Here is a 12,986-nt window from a genome sequence, read left to right on the forward strand (position 1 = left end):
GGCAGACCTGGGGAGACTCCCCTTCCTCCCCAGGGAGGAGCGGCGCGGGAGTGCACCGCAGGGATCTGCTGAGTTTGGAGACTCCACACGGGGTCGGGTGCCAGAGATAGAAATGCTCGGTCACAGGCCGGGTGAGCACGGAGTGCAGCCGGAGACTGGGGAGACAGGAGTGACTGACTGCTTTTCTCTGGGGGTGCACTCAGCAGTGGGGCCCCGAGTTATCAGCTCCTCTGGGCGGAAAGTGGGAGGCCACCATTTCCATATTTGTCCTCCAAAGCTGTACCGAGAGCTTGCAGGGAAAAAAACCTCCTGAGAGCAAACCCAAGCAGCTTGCTTAGCCCAGACCGACAAGGGCGGGGCAATTCCGCCTCCGGCAAAGACATTTGGGAACCACGGCAACAGGCCCCTCCCCCAGAAGATCAGCTTGAACAACCAGCAAGCCAAGACCAAGTTTACCGATCAAGGAAAACGTGAGAACTCCAGCTCTACGGGAATACTGCACATAGAATTCATGGCTTTTTTTTACCATGATTCATTAGTTTTTCAAAGTTAATTTTTTTAAATTTTTTTTTGGATTTTTCTTTTTCCCTTTTTCAACCAACATCTTATCAATCCGTTTTTTAAAAAAAGCATTTTTATTTTTCATTTTTAGCGTCATATTTTATCCCTTCATAGTAGTTACCCTTATTTTTGGCATATATATATAAGTAGTTTTCTCTTTAAAATTTTGGGATACAGTTTCTTCTAACAAATCAAAATATACCCCAAATCACTAGTGTATGGCTTTGTTCTAGTCTCCTGCCTGATCACATTCTCTCCCTTTTTTTTTAAACTTCTTCTTTCTTTTTACAAAAAACTTATCTTATCAATTCCTTTTATAAAATCTTTTATAATTTTCCTCTTTACAGTCATCTTCCATCCCTTCATTGTATCAACCCTTATTTTGTAAATTTAGGAGTCTTTCATCCTTTAAAATTTTAGGAGGCACTTTCTTCTAACAGACCAAAATACGCCCAAAATCTAGTGTGTGGCACTGATCTATGCACTAGCCTGATCATATTTGATCATATTCTGTTTTTTTTTGTTTTGTTCTGTTTTTGTTTGTTTTTATCTTTTTCTTTTTCTTTTTTTTTTTTTCTCTTTCTTTTCTCATTCTTTCCCTTTCTTTTCCCCTGGCTTCAGGTCTTTTCTGATTTGTATACAGTATATTTGCTGGGGATGTTGTTAACCTGCTAGCATTTTGTTCTCTCATTCATCTATTCTCCTCTGGACAAAATGACAAGATGAAAAAAATCACCTCAGCAAAAAGAACAAGAGGTAGTACTGTCTGCCAGGGACCTACTCAATATGGACATTAGTACGATGTCCGACCTAGAGTTCAGAATCATGACTTTAAAGATACTAGCTGGACTTGGAAAAAGCATGGAAGTTATTAGAGAAACCCCTTCTGGAGAAATAAAAGAACTAAAATCTAACCTAGTCGAAATCAAAAAGGCTATTAATGAGGTGCAATCAAAAATGGGGGTACTAACTGCTAGGATAAATGAGGCAGAAGAGAGAATCAGCAATAAGAAGACCAAATGATGGAAAATAAAGAGGCTGAGAAAAAGAGAGAGAAACAACTACAGGATCACGAGAGCAGAATTCCAGAGATAAACGATACGATAGGACGAAACAACATTAGAATAATTGGAATCCCAGAAGAAGAAGAGAGAGGGGGGCAGAAGGTATATTGGAGCAAATAATAGCAGAGAACTTCCCTAATGTGGGGAAGGAAACAGGCATCAAAATCCAGGAGCCACAGAGAACCCTTCTGAAAATCAATAAAAATAGGTCAACACCCCGACATCTAATAGTAAAACTTACAAGTCTCAGAGACAAAGAGAAAATCCTGAAAGCAGCTCAGGAGAAGAGATATGTAACCTATAATGGTAGAAACATTAGATTGACAACAGACCAATCCACAGAGACCTGACAGGCCAGAAACAACTGGCATGATATCTTTAGAGCACTAAACGAGAAAAATATGCAGCCAAGAATACTATATCCAGCTAGGCTGTCAATGAAAATAGGAGAGATGAAAACCTTCCAGGACAAACAAAAACTAAAGGAATTTGCAAACACAAAACCAGACCTACAAGAAATATTGAAAGGGGTCCTCTAAGCAAAGAGAGAGACTAAAAGCAGCATAGATCAGAAAGGAACACAGACAATATACAGTAACAGTCACCTTACAGGCAATACAATGACACTAAATTCATACTTTTCAATAGTTACCCTGATTGTAAATGGGCTAAATGCCCCAGTCAAAAGACACAGGCTATCAGATTGGATTAAAAAACAAGACCCATGAATATGCTGTCTGCAAGAGACTCATTTTAGACCCAAAGACACCCCCAGATTGAAAGTCAGGGGGTGGAAAACCATTTACCATGCTAATGGACACCAAAAGAAAGCTGGGGTGGCAATCCTTATATCAAATTAGATTTTAAAACAAAGACTGAAATAAGAGATGAAGAAGGACACTATATCCTACTTAAAGGGTCTATCCAACAAGAAGATCTAACAATGAAAATATCTATGCCCCTAACATGGGAGCAGCCAATTATATAAGGCAATTAATAACAAAAGCAAAGAAACATCGACAACAATACAATAATAGTGGGGGACTTTAACACCCCCCTGACTGAAATGGACAGATCATCTAAGCAAAAGATCAACAAGGAAATAAAGACTTTAAATGACACACTGGACCAAATGGACTTCACAGATATATTCAGAACATTCCATCCCAAGGCAATGGAATAGACATTCTTCTCTAGTGCCCATGGAACATTCTCCAGAATAGATCACATCCTAGGTCACAAATCAGGTCTCCACTGGTACCAAAAGATTGGGATCATTCCCTGCATATTTTCAGACCACAATGCTTTGAAACTAGAACTCAATTACAAGAGGAAAGTCGGAAAGAACTCAAAGACATGGAGGCAAAAGAGCATCCTACTAAAGAATGAATGGGTCAACTAGGAAATTAAAGAAGAATTAAAAAAATTCATGGAAACCAATGAAAATGAAAACACAACTGTTCAAAATCTTTGGGATACAACAAAGGCCGTCCTGAGAGGAAAGTATATAGCAATAAAACCTTTCTCAGGAAATAAGAAAGGTCTCAAATACACAACCTAACCCTACACCTAAAGGAGCTAGAGAAAAAACAGCAAATAAAGCCTAAACCCAGCAGGAGAAGAGAAATAATAAAGATCAGAGCAGCAATCAATGAAATAGAAACCAAAGAACAGTAAAACAGATCAACGAAACTAGGAGCTGGTTCTTTGAAAGAATTAACAAGATTGATAAACCCCTGGCCAAACTTATCAAAAAGAAAAGAGAAATGACCCAAATCAACTAAATCATGAATGAAAGAGATCACAACCAACACCAAAGAAATACAAACAATTATAAGAACATATTATGAGCAACTTTATGCCAGCAAATTAGATAACCTGGAAGAAATGGGTGCATTCCTAGAGATGTATCAACTACCAAAATTGAACCAGGAAGAAATAGAAAACCTGAACAGACCTATAACCACTAAGGAAATTGAAGCAGTCATCAAAAATCTCCCAACAAACAAAAGCCCAGGGCCAGATGGCTTCCCAGGCGAATTCTGCCAAACATTTCAAGAAGAATTAATACCTATTCTCCCGAAACTGTTCCAAAAATTAGAAATGGAAGGAAAACTTCCAAACTCATTTTATGAGGCCAGCATTACCTTGATCCCAAAACCAGACAAAGACCCCATCAAAAAGGAGAATTACAGACCAATATCCTTGATGAACATGAATGCAAAAATTCTCACCAATATACTAGCCAAAGGGATCCAACTGTACATTAAAAGGATTATTCACCATGACCAAGTGGGATTTATCCCTGGGCAGCAAGGTTCATTCAACATCCGCAAATCAATCAACGTGGTACAATACATTAACAAAAGAAAGAACATGAATCATATGATCCTCTCAATAGCTGGAGAAAAAGCATTTGACAAAGTACAGCATCCTTTCTTGATCAAAACTCTTCAGAGTATAGGGATAGAGGGTACATACCTCAATATCATAAACCCATTTATGAAAAACCCAAGGTGAATATCATTCTCAATGGGGAAAAGCTGAGAGCTTTCCCCCTAATGTCAGGAACACGGCAGGGATGTCCACTAGCACCACTGCTCTTCAACATAGTATTAGAAGTCCTAGCCACAGCAATCAGACAACAAAAAGAAATCAAAGGCATCCAAATCGGCAAAGAGGAAGTCAAACTCTCACTCTTTGCAGATGATATGATACTGTATGTGGAAAACCCAAAAGACTCCGCCCCAAAACTGCTAGAACTCATACAGGAATTCAGTAAAGTAGCAGGATATAAAATCAATGCACAGAAATCAGTGGCATTCCTATACACCAACAACAAGACAGAAGAGAGACAAATCAAGGAGTCGATCCGATTTACCATTGCACCCAAAACCATAAGATACCTAGGAATAAATCTAACCAAAGAGGCAAAGGATCTGTACTCAGAAAACTATAAAATACTCATGAAAGAAATTGAGGAAGACACAAAGAAATGGAAAAACGTTCCATGCTCATGGATTGGAGGAACAAATATTGTGAAGATGTCAATGCTACCTAGAGCAATCTACACATTCAATGCAATCCCCATCAAAATACCATCCACTTTTTTCAAAGAAATGGAACAAATAATCCTAAAATTTGTATGGAACCAGAAGAGACACCAAATAGCCAGAGGAATATTGAAAAAGAAAAGCAAAGCTGGCGGCATCACAGTTCCGGCCTTCCAGCTCTATTACAAAGCTGTCATCATCAAGACAGTATGGTACTGGCACAAAAACAGACACATAGATCAATGGAACAGAATCGAGAGCCCAGAAATCGACCCTCAACTCTATGGTCAACTCATCTTTGACAAAGCAGGAAAGAATGGCCAATGGAAAAAAGACAGTCTCTTCAACAAATGGTGTTGGAAAATTGGGACAGCCACATGCAGAAGAATGAAACGGGACCATTTTCTTACACCACACACAAAAATAGACTCCAAATGGTTGAAAGACCTAACGTGAGACAGGAGTCCATCAAAATCCTAAAGAAGAACACAGGTAGCAACCTCTTCAACCTCAGCTACAGCAACTTCTTCCTAGAAACATCGCCAAAGGCAAGGGATGCAAGGGCAAAAATGAACTCTTGGGATTTCATCAAGATAAAAAGCTTTTGCACAGCAAAAGAAACAGTCCACAAAACCAAAAGACAACCGACAGAATGGGAGAAAATATTTGCAAGTGACATATCAGATAAAGGGTTAGTATCCAAAATCTATAAAGAACTTATCAAACTCAATACCCAAAGAACAAATAATCCAATCAAGAAATGGGCAGAAGACATGAACAGACATTTTTCCAAAGAAGACATCCAAATGGCCAACAGACACATGAGAAAGTGCTCAACATCGCTCGGCATCAGGGAAATCCAATTCAAAAGCTCAGTGAGATACCACCTCACACCAGTCAGAATGGCTAAAATTAACAAGTCAGGAAACAACAGATGTTGGCGGGGATGCGGAGAAAGGGAAATCCTCCTACGCTGTTGGTGGGAATGCAAGCTGGTGCAACCACTCTGGAAAACAGTATGGAGGTTCCTCAAAGAGTTGAAAATAGAGCTACCATACGATCCAGCAATTGCACTACTGGGTATTTACCCCAAAGATTCAAATGTAGGGATCCGAAGGGGTACGTGCACCGCAATGTTTATAGCAGCAACGTCCACAATAGCCAAACTGTGGAAAGAGCCAAGATGTCCATCGACAGATGAATGGATAAAGAAGCGGTGGTATATATACACAATGGAATATTATGCAGCCATCAAAAGGAATGAGATCTTGCCATTTGCAATGACGTGGATGGAACTGGAGGTTGTTATGCTGAGTGAAATAAGTCAATCAGAGAAAGACATTTATCATATGACCTCACTGATATGAGGAATTCTTAATCTCTGGAAACAAACTGAGGGTTGCTGGAGTGGTGGGGTGTGGGAGGGATGGGGTGGCTGGGTGATAGACATTGGGGAGGGTATGTGCTGTGGTGAGCGCTGTGAATTGTGCAAGACTGTTGAATCACAGATCTTACTTCTGAAACAAATAATGCAATATATGTTAAGAAAAAAAAAAGAAGAAGAAGTTAGCAGGAGGGGAAGAATGAAGGGGAGTAATTCGGAGGGGGAGACGAACCATGAGAGACGATGGACTCTGAAAAACAAACTGAGGGTTGTAGAGGGGAGGTGGGTGGGGAGATGGGTTAGCCTGGTGATGGGTATTAAAGAGGGCATGTTCTGCGTGGAGCACTGGGTGTTATGCACAAACAATGAATCATGGAACACTACATCAAAAACTAATGATGTATGGTGATTAGCATAACACTAAAAAATTTTTTTTAAAAATTTAGGGAGGTAAGAATACAACCCACTCTCACACTTCCTATTTTCTGAGAAGATAAAAAAGGACATTTATTTTTTCAATGCACTGCAAAATACACCAGTGAGGGGTGCACCAACATCCTTGAAAACACCAAAGCATCTGTCCTCTATCAGTCAGGGATTTAGGTATACAACGCTACCACTGAAATATGCATCTCTATTTCAAAGGGCATGACAGAGTCTAGAATATAAGAAGTGGCAGCTTAACCATCAGGCGATATGTACATGTGATTTCTGGACTAGTTATTATAACAAGAAACAAACCAGAATGATATCAATAAAAACAGCTGTGGGGGGATAAAGTGATCTTGCAATATGTAGGTGAATGTAACTATGTCCTCTCATAGTATTATACCTCAGGATCTATTCACAAAATTTATGATTTTTGTCTCTGTGATTTAGGAATTTTCTGGTTTAGAAATCTTGGAACCTAAAATCATTGATTTCCAAGGGATAATAACAATTACTGATGAATAATAAATGAGGGACTAAAATGGCATAATGACGGGATAACAATTTAGAGTGAGATGAATTGCAGAGTATTGATAGAGGAGGGATAACTGAAGGAACTTACACAAGAGGCATGTTTACTACTAGCATGGATAGGTTTTAAAAAACTTTCCTGAACCCTCTTCCTTACCTACGATCCTGAAACAAAAACAAAAACAAAAGAAACTTCAGTGAAGTCTATTCTACTCACAAATGCCCTGTGAGCCTGAACTTTTTCAGAAAATTGAGACAAAGCTTAAGTTTTACACCTTGGTTGACAAAGAATGAAACAAAGACAGAATTGTCAGGATTGAAAGTAATACCTAAACTATTTAAGGTAATTGGGAGGTGGCATTTTGAGCTGGAAGTAATTCAGAGAACATAGCACCTTCTCCCCAGCAGTTTATAGAAATCTTAGAGAAGGTTTGAACTTCCATAGCACAAAGAAAGGTAAATCCTGGAGGAGTATATACATAAATTTTAGGAAGCATCATAAAATGAGGGAAATGCTGTCTAGTGTATTTTCTTCTGCTCTGTTTTCCCTGAATAAAGATCTTCAAAAAAATCTTCTAGTGAGAAAGAATAAAGTGCTTAAGACAAATAGTCCACTTTCCTAACACTAATAAAACAACACATTGTTTAAAAAGTACTTTAAGAAAAATGAAAACACTGATTTGAAAGGATATATAAACCTCTATGTTTACTGTAGCAGTGACCATACCCAAAATATGGAAGCAACCCAACTGTCCATCAGTAGATGAATGGATAAAGGAGATGTGGGGTTTGTGTACACACCACACACACACACACACACACACACACACACACACACACACACACACAGTGAAATCTTACTCAACCATAAAATAAAAGAATGAAGTATTTCCACTTGGGACATGGATGGACCTAGAGGGTATTAGGCTAAGTGAAATAAGTCAGAAAAGGACAAACACCACATGATTCATATATACGTGTAATCTAAAAAAAAAAAATGAAACACAGGAACAGATTCATAAATACAGAGAACTAACGAATGATTGCCAGAGGAAAGTGAGTAGGGTGAAATGGGTGAAGGGGATTCAGAGGTACAAATTGCTGGTTATAAAATAAGTAACGGGGATGAGAAGTACAGCACAGGGTATACAGTTAACAATACTGTAAATCACATTGTATGGTGATAGATGGTATCTAAACTTGTGGCAAGCATTGCATAATGTATAGAATTGTTAAATCACTAGATTGTACACTTGAAATTGATATAATATTGTATGTCAACTAAACTTCAATTAAAATGGAAAAATTGAAAAATAAAAAGTAAAATGTACCTCAAAGTATTCTTTAACTCATGAATTAATGCATAAGCATTCTTGAATACCCAGTTCTCTTCTAATGTCTGGATTTACAATGGAATGGGAATTTACTAGTACTCTGTTTACGCAAAGGAGTAAAGAAGCAAGTACAATATTGGTGAAAAAAATGAAGATATAGGCCCATGCACTACGTTGGGCAAAGCCAAAGCAGAGGTGTAATCTAGCTTCTCAATGAGGACACTCAGGTGTTTTGGAGATGGAGAAGTAGTTAGCCAAGAATACAAGATGGAGGAACCTGAGTTAATCAGGAGAACAGTATTTGTAAAGACACACAAAGGTGATGACTGAATAGTTTAGTATGGCTAGAGAAGAAGGTCAATGTTGGGGCATAAAGGACTGCTACAAACGAGACTGGAGAGTTTGAAGCGAACCAGATAACAAAAGTCTGTGGATTTCATAAGACAATAATAGTAAGCACTTAAAGGATTTATATTAAAGTAACATCAGGTTGTTTTTTGGAAAATGCCTTGAAATGATTAGAAACAAGGAAGTCAGTTAAGAATGATATAATTCATGTATGATTAGTAAGGACGTGGACTTAAGTAGAACCAGTGATGATGAAGGTGGCTACCAATTCTAGAGACATTGAGAAAGTAAAATAAACTGGACATAATGATGGACATAGGTGGAAAGAAAAGAAAACAGCAAAGGATAAAACCTAGGTTTCTGTCTAATAGTTAAGAATTGGTGCAATGATGGTAGTAATAAATATGGAGAAGTTACGGAAGAAAAAAAACTTTTTGGTCCTAATGATTTTTTAAATTATCTGTTACACTGGACTAAAATATTAAACATAAAGCTTTTGTGTCCTTAGGGCTGGAAAAAGATTTCATGGTAAATTAGCATGCAAACAATTACAGCTGCCTCATCTTTTTAAATACTTAATCCCAGCAGGCAAGTGGGCTTACATGTGTAATAAATGCCCCCCTCCCATTAAATCATTGTCTATAAGGAACCAAGCCCAATTTTATTCTAGACAGAGTACTTAGAGTCAAGTGAGTTATAGTTGCACCAGTATCATATGAAACCATTAAAAAGAGCAGTGGATGTAGGTATTATTTAAGAATTTAGTGTGGTAAAATATATCTAATATAAACAAGATCCATTCATTCATTCATTCTTAGGGGACAGATTTGGCAACTGACCTCCATATCACAGCAAGATACAAATCAAAATCTGAATCAAGAGTTGAATCAAAATAATTGGAATCACTTTTCAAGAGGAATTAGCCAATAAATAGGCAATAAATGTTACTGAAGTCCCAAGTAGAGCAGACAAGAAGCCCTGTTCCATAATGGCATGTCCAGAGTTTTGTTAATGTGCAGAAAGTTCTCTTAAAAAATGCAATTAGATTGTGATGTCTCAGAGGAAGATAATATATTTTGAAGACAGTGAATTATTTACCAGATAAAGAAATCTGTGGCATGACTCTTGTTGGTAGAAAGGTGGACTAGAATCTGAGATCCTACTTAATGCTTGATTATAGTGTGAAATCTCCTGAAAATTTATAATGTGAGTAGAGGGAGTTCTCATTGCCCATACCGCCTGGAATAAGGATTCAGGAAAGACCCAAGATATTTTCCTGTCAATCAGGTAGGTACTTTCCCAAAGGAAGCAAGTGTGTTCTACTGGACAAAGAGATTTAAAAAGATGGAGGTATTCGTTGAGGCATGCAGACCTCACAGAGAATTTGCAAGTTCAATTCTTCTCGTGAAATCCCTTGTCTTAAATATTCTACCCTAATGTGGTATTAGGGAAAGTTTAAGTTAACTAGAATTTCCACCTAGTTCCTACTATATTGTAGTTGTTGTCTATATATTAGTCTTGAGTTTTACATTTGAATTGCAGTCCAATCACTGGTCTTTTGAAAGTCGACATGATTAAATGGTTTGGCTATGCTTCATCCGATTTCCTTCAGGGTTCAATGGAAGACGGGGTGTTGACATATTCAGTGGTCTACTACATGAAGACCAGTGGCTGTCATTAGTGATGGGGCTGACTTAAGACATGGCAAACATAAGAGGGCAACCATGTAGGAGAAACAGGAAAATTAAGACTTCTAATTGGTACATTAAGAGAAACCACACTTAGAAAAAGGAATGGTAGGTATTAAGGAGACACATTCAATAAACATTCTTCTGAGCCAGGCCAGGTAGTTAGTGGTATGAATAAAGAAAGAAAAGAAATCCTATCCTCAAGAACCTTACAGTTTTTAGTAAAGTAAAATAATATAATCAGTAATTAAAATGGAGAGTTTTAAGTGTGAAGAAAGTGTACACAGAGGGTTATTTTAAGAGCCCAGAGAATGGGACATTTAAACAGGAATAGAAGAAAGGGGTTTCAAGAGGAAACATACAGTCCTTTCTTATTGCCAGGCAGAATTGATTAAAACTAAAGAAATTTGTGTAAACAGTAATAAATTGCACTTGAGAATGATTATTGAGGTCTTCAGAGTAGAACTATCTTATTAGTGAACACTTTGTTTCTCAAGTTCTTCCCCAGTTTTTTTTTTTTTTTTTCCAGCATATATGGTGGTCCAGCAGCCATTATCTCAGGCTTAATATTCTCTTTGTGTTAGGGGGCATCCAAAGTCTTCTGTTTCTCCTTCTACTGTTAGGTTCTTTCATTCTTAAGTCTTCTCAGAGCCCTGGCCTTTGTAGGGCTGCAGCCTCAGAGTTCATCCTTTTGTCATACTATATCACCTCTTAGATTTATAACAACAACAAAAACTTATGTCACAGGTCTTAATACCTATTTGTGGGCAAATGAACTCCAAATTCTTCTCTTGGTTTTATATCTTAGTACCATCCTATGCAAAACTAAAATTTGCTCCAACTTTATTCTTCATTTTGTATTGCCTCTCTTAATTGAATTGTCACTATTCTTTCAATTACTCTAGTAAAAATCCTTATACTGAAATTATTTCTCACCCTCAGCCCTCAAACACCTTTAATCATGTAAGAATCTCTCCTAAATCTCTTTCCAACCATATCCTCATCTTAATTCCTACCACTATTGCCTTAATTTAAGTCCTCATTATCTTTTGCTTAAATAATTAGAATAATTGATTAGTATCTGACATCATTCACTTCGACTTATACTCTCTCTTCTTCCACAAGAGTGATCTTAATAAAAGTAGAAGTGCTATTCTGTCTCTTGCTTGAAACCTTTCTTCAACCTCCATTTATTGGCCTAAGTGATAAATCTAAGTTCCTTAATAACTTGCTTCAGGTCCAGACCCTACATAAACTGGCCAATGTATTCTCTTGCCAACTTCAGAAAAAAAGGTCCCTCTCCCCCAGGCCCCTCTGCTGTTTATGCTCTATCAAACTTAAAATATACAGTATTCCCTTCTTCTCATTTTAGTATACATACATTCTGACAGGGCACTTTTATATATCACCTTGGCTTTGATTACCACTTCTATGTTGATGACTCACTCCCAAATCTGTATCTCCCTCCCGTATGTATTTCCTGGGCTCTCGACAAGTATATCCAACTTAAATGTTTATTTCTGCTAACGTGTACTACAGGCAGCTAAAACCCAACATTTCCACAAACTGGATTTATAATCTTCCACAAACATACTTCATATATAAGTTTTAAGGATTTGTAGTTATTTTAGGGAAATCCACATATTATTACAGCAATGCTTCATTTTATACACACAGAAACATACTCAGGAAGGTTTGTCAGGATGTTTCATGTTTTAAAGACTGCAACTCCAAATAGTTCAATGAGAAGGACATGAATTGTGTCCTATAATTAAAAGGTCAAAGTCAAATCACATAGGACTCAAACAATTACTTTAGTCTGTTATTCATAACCTCTCTCCCCACCCCCCCAATTCCATTTAGAGTTTTTCCTGCATTGTTTCCTTTCTCAGACAGGGTTTCCCCTTTTTTGGGCAATATGGTAGCTGACCACTTTAGATTTGTATCATATCCGTTCAGCAGCCGTCAGATAAATATGAGTTTTTCTTTCCTATGGGTTAAAAAAAGTCTCCAATGGAAAATGTTGAACATGCACCACTTTCTGAAACAATCACTGTGACCATAGGGAAAGGCTATGTTGAGAAATCTATTATCCCAGAAAAGAGATGGAAGCCCAATGGAACCACATGGACTGAATGAATGTTTATAGTCATCCAGGAGGTGGGGGAGGGGGATTAAGACACTATCAGCAAAAGGAGACATGAACGCTAAGTAGGCAAAAGCAATAGCTACTTGCTCATAATTACTCAGCAAGTAAGTGGTCAGACAAGGACTCAAACTTAGGCCTTTTAGTTCCCATGCTCTTTTTAGGCTCTAGAACAAATACAGTCGGCTGTAACTTAGCAACTGGAGACACAGCCCTTGTTCCCTTTTAAGTCTTCTACTGTAGGTCCATAGTTCCTAACCATTTTATCATCAACAATTTAATGTTTTCACTTAAGAAAGTTATGATTTAAAAAGCCATGTATCATTTATTATGTACTAATTGATTGTGTTCATTTTGCTGCAGTTCTATTATTCAGAAAATTATTTACCTAATAATTACCATTTTTAGTGAAGAACCCCAAAGGCTGGTGAGGTGAGATACTGATTCC

Source organism: Zalophus californianus, chromosome 5 (genome assembly GCF_009762305.2).
Source record: "Zalophus californianus isolate mZalCal1 chromosome 5, mZalCal1.pri.v2, whole genome shotgun sequence".
NCBI classification, from domain to species: Eukaryota; Metazoa; Chordata; class Mammalia; order Carnivora; family Otariidae; genus Zalophus; species Zalophus californianus.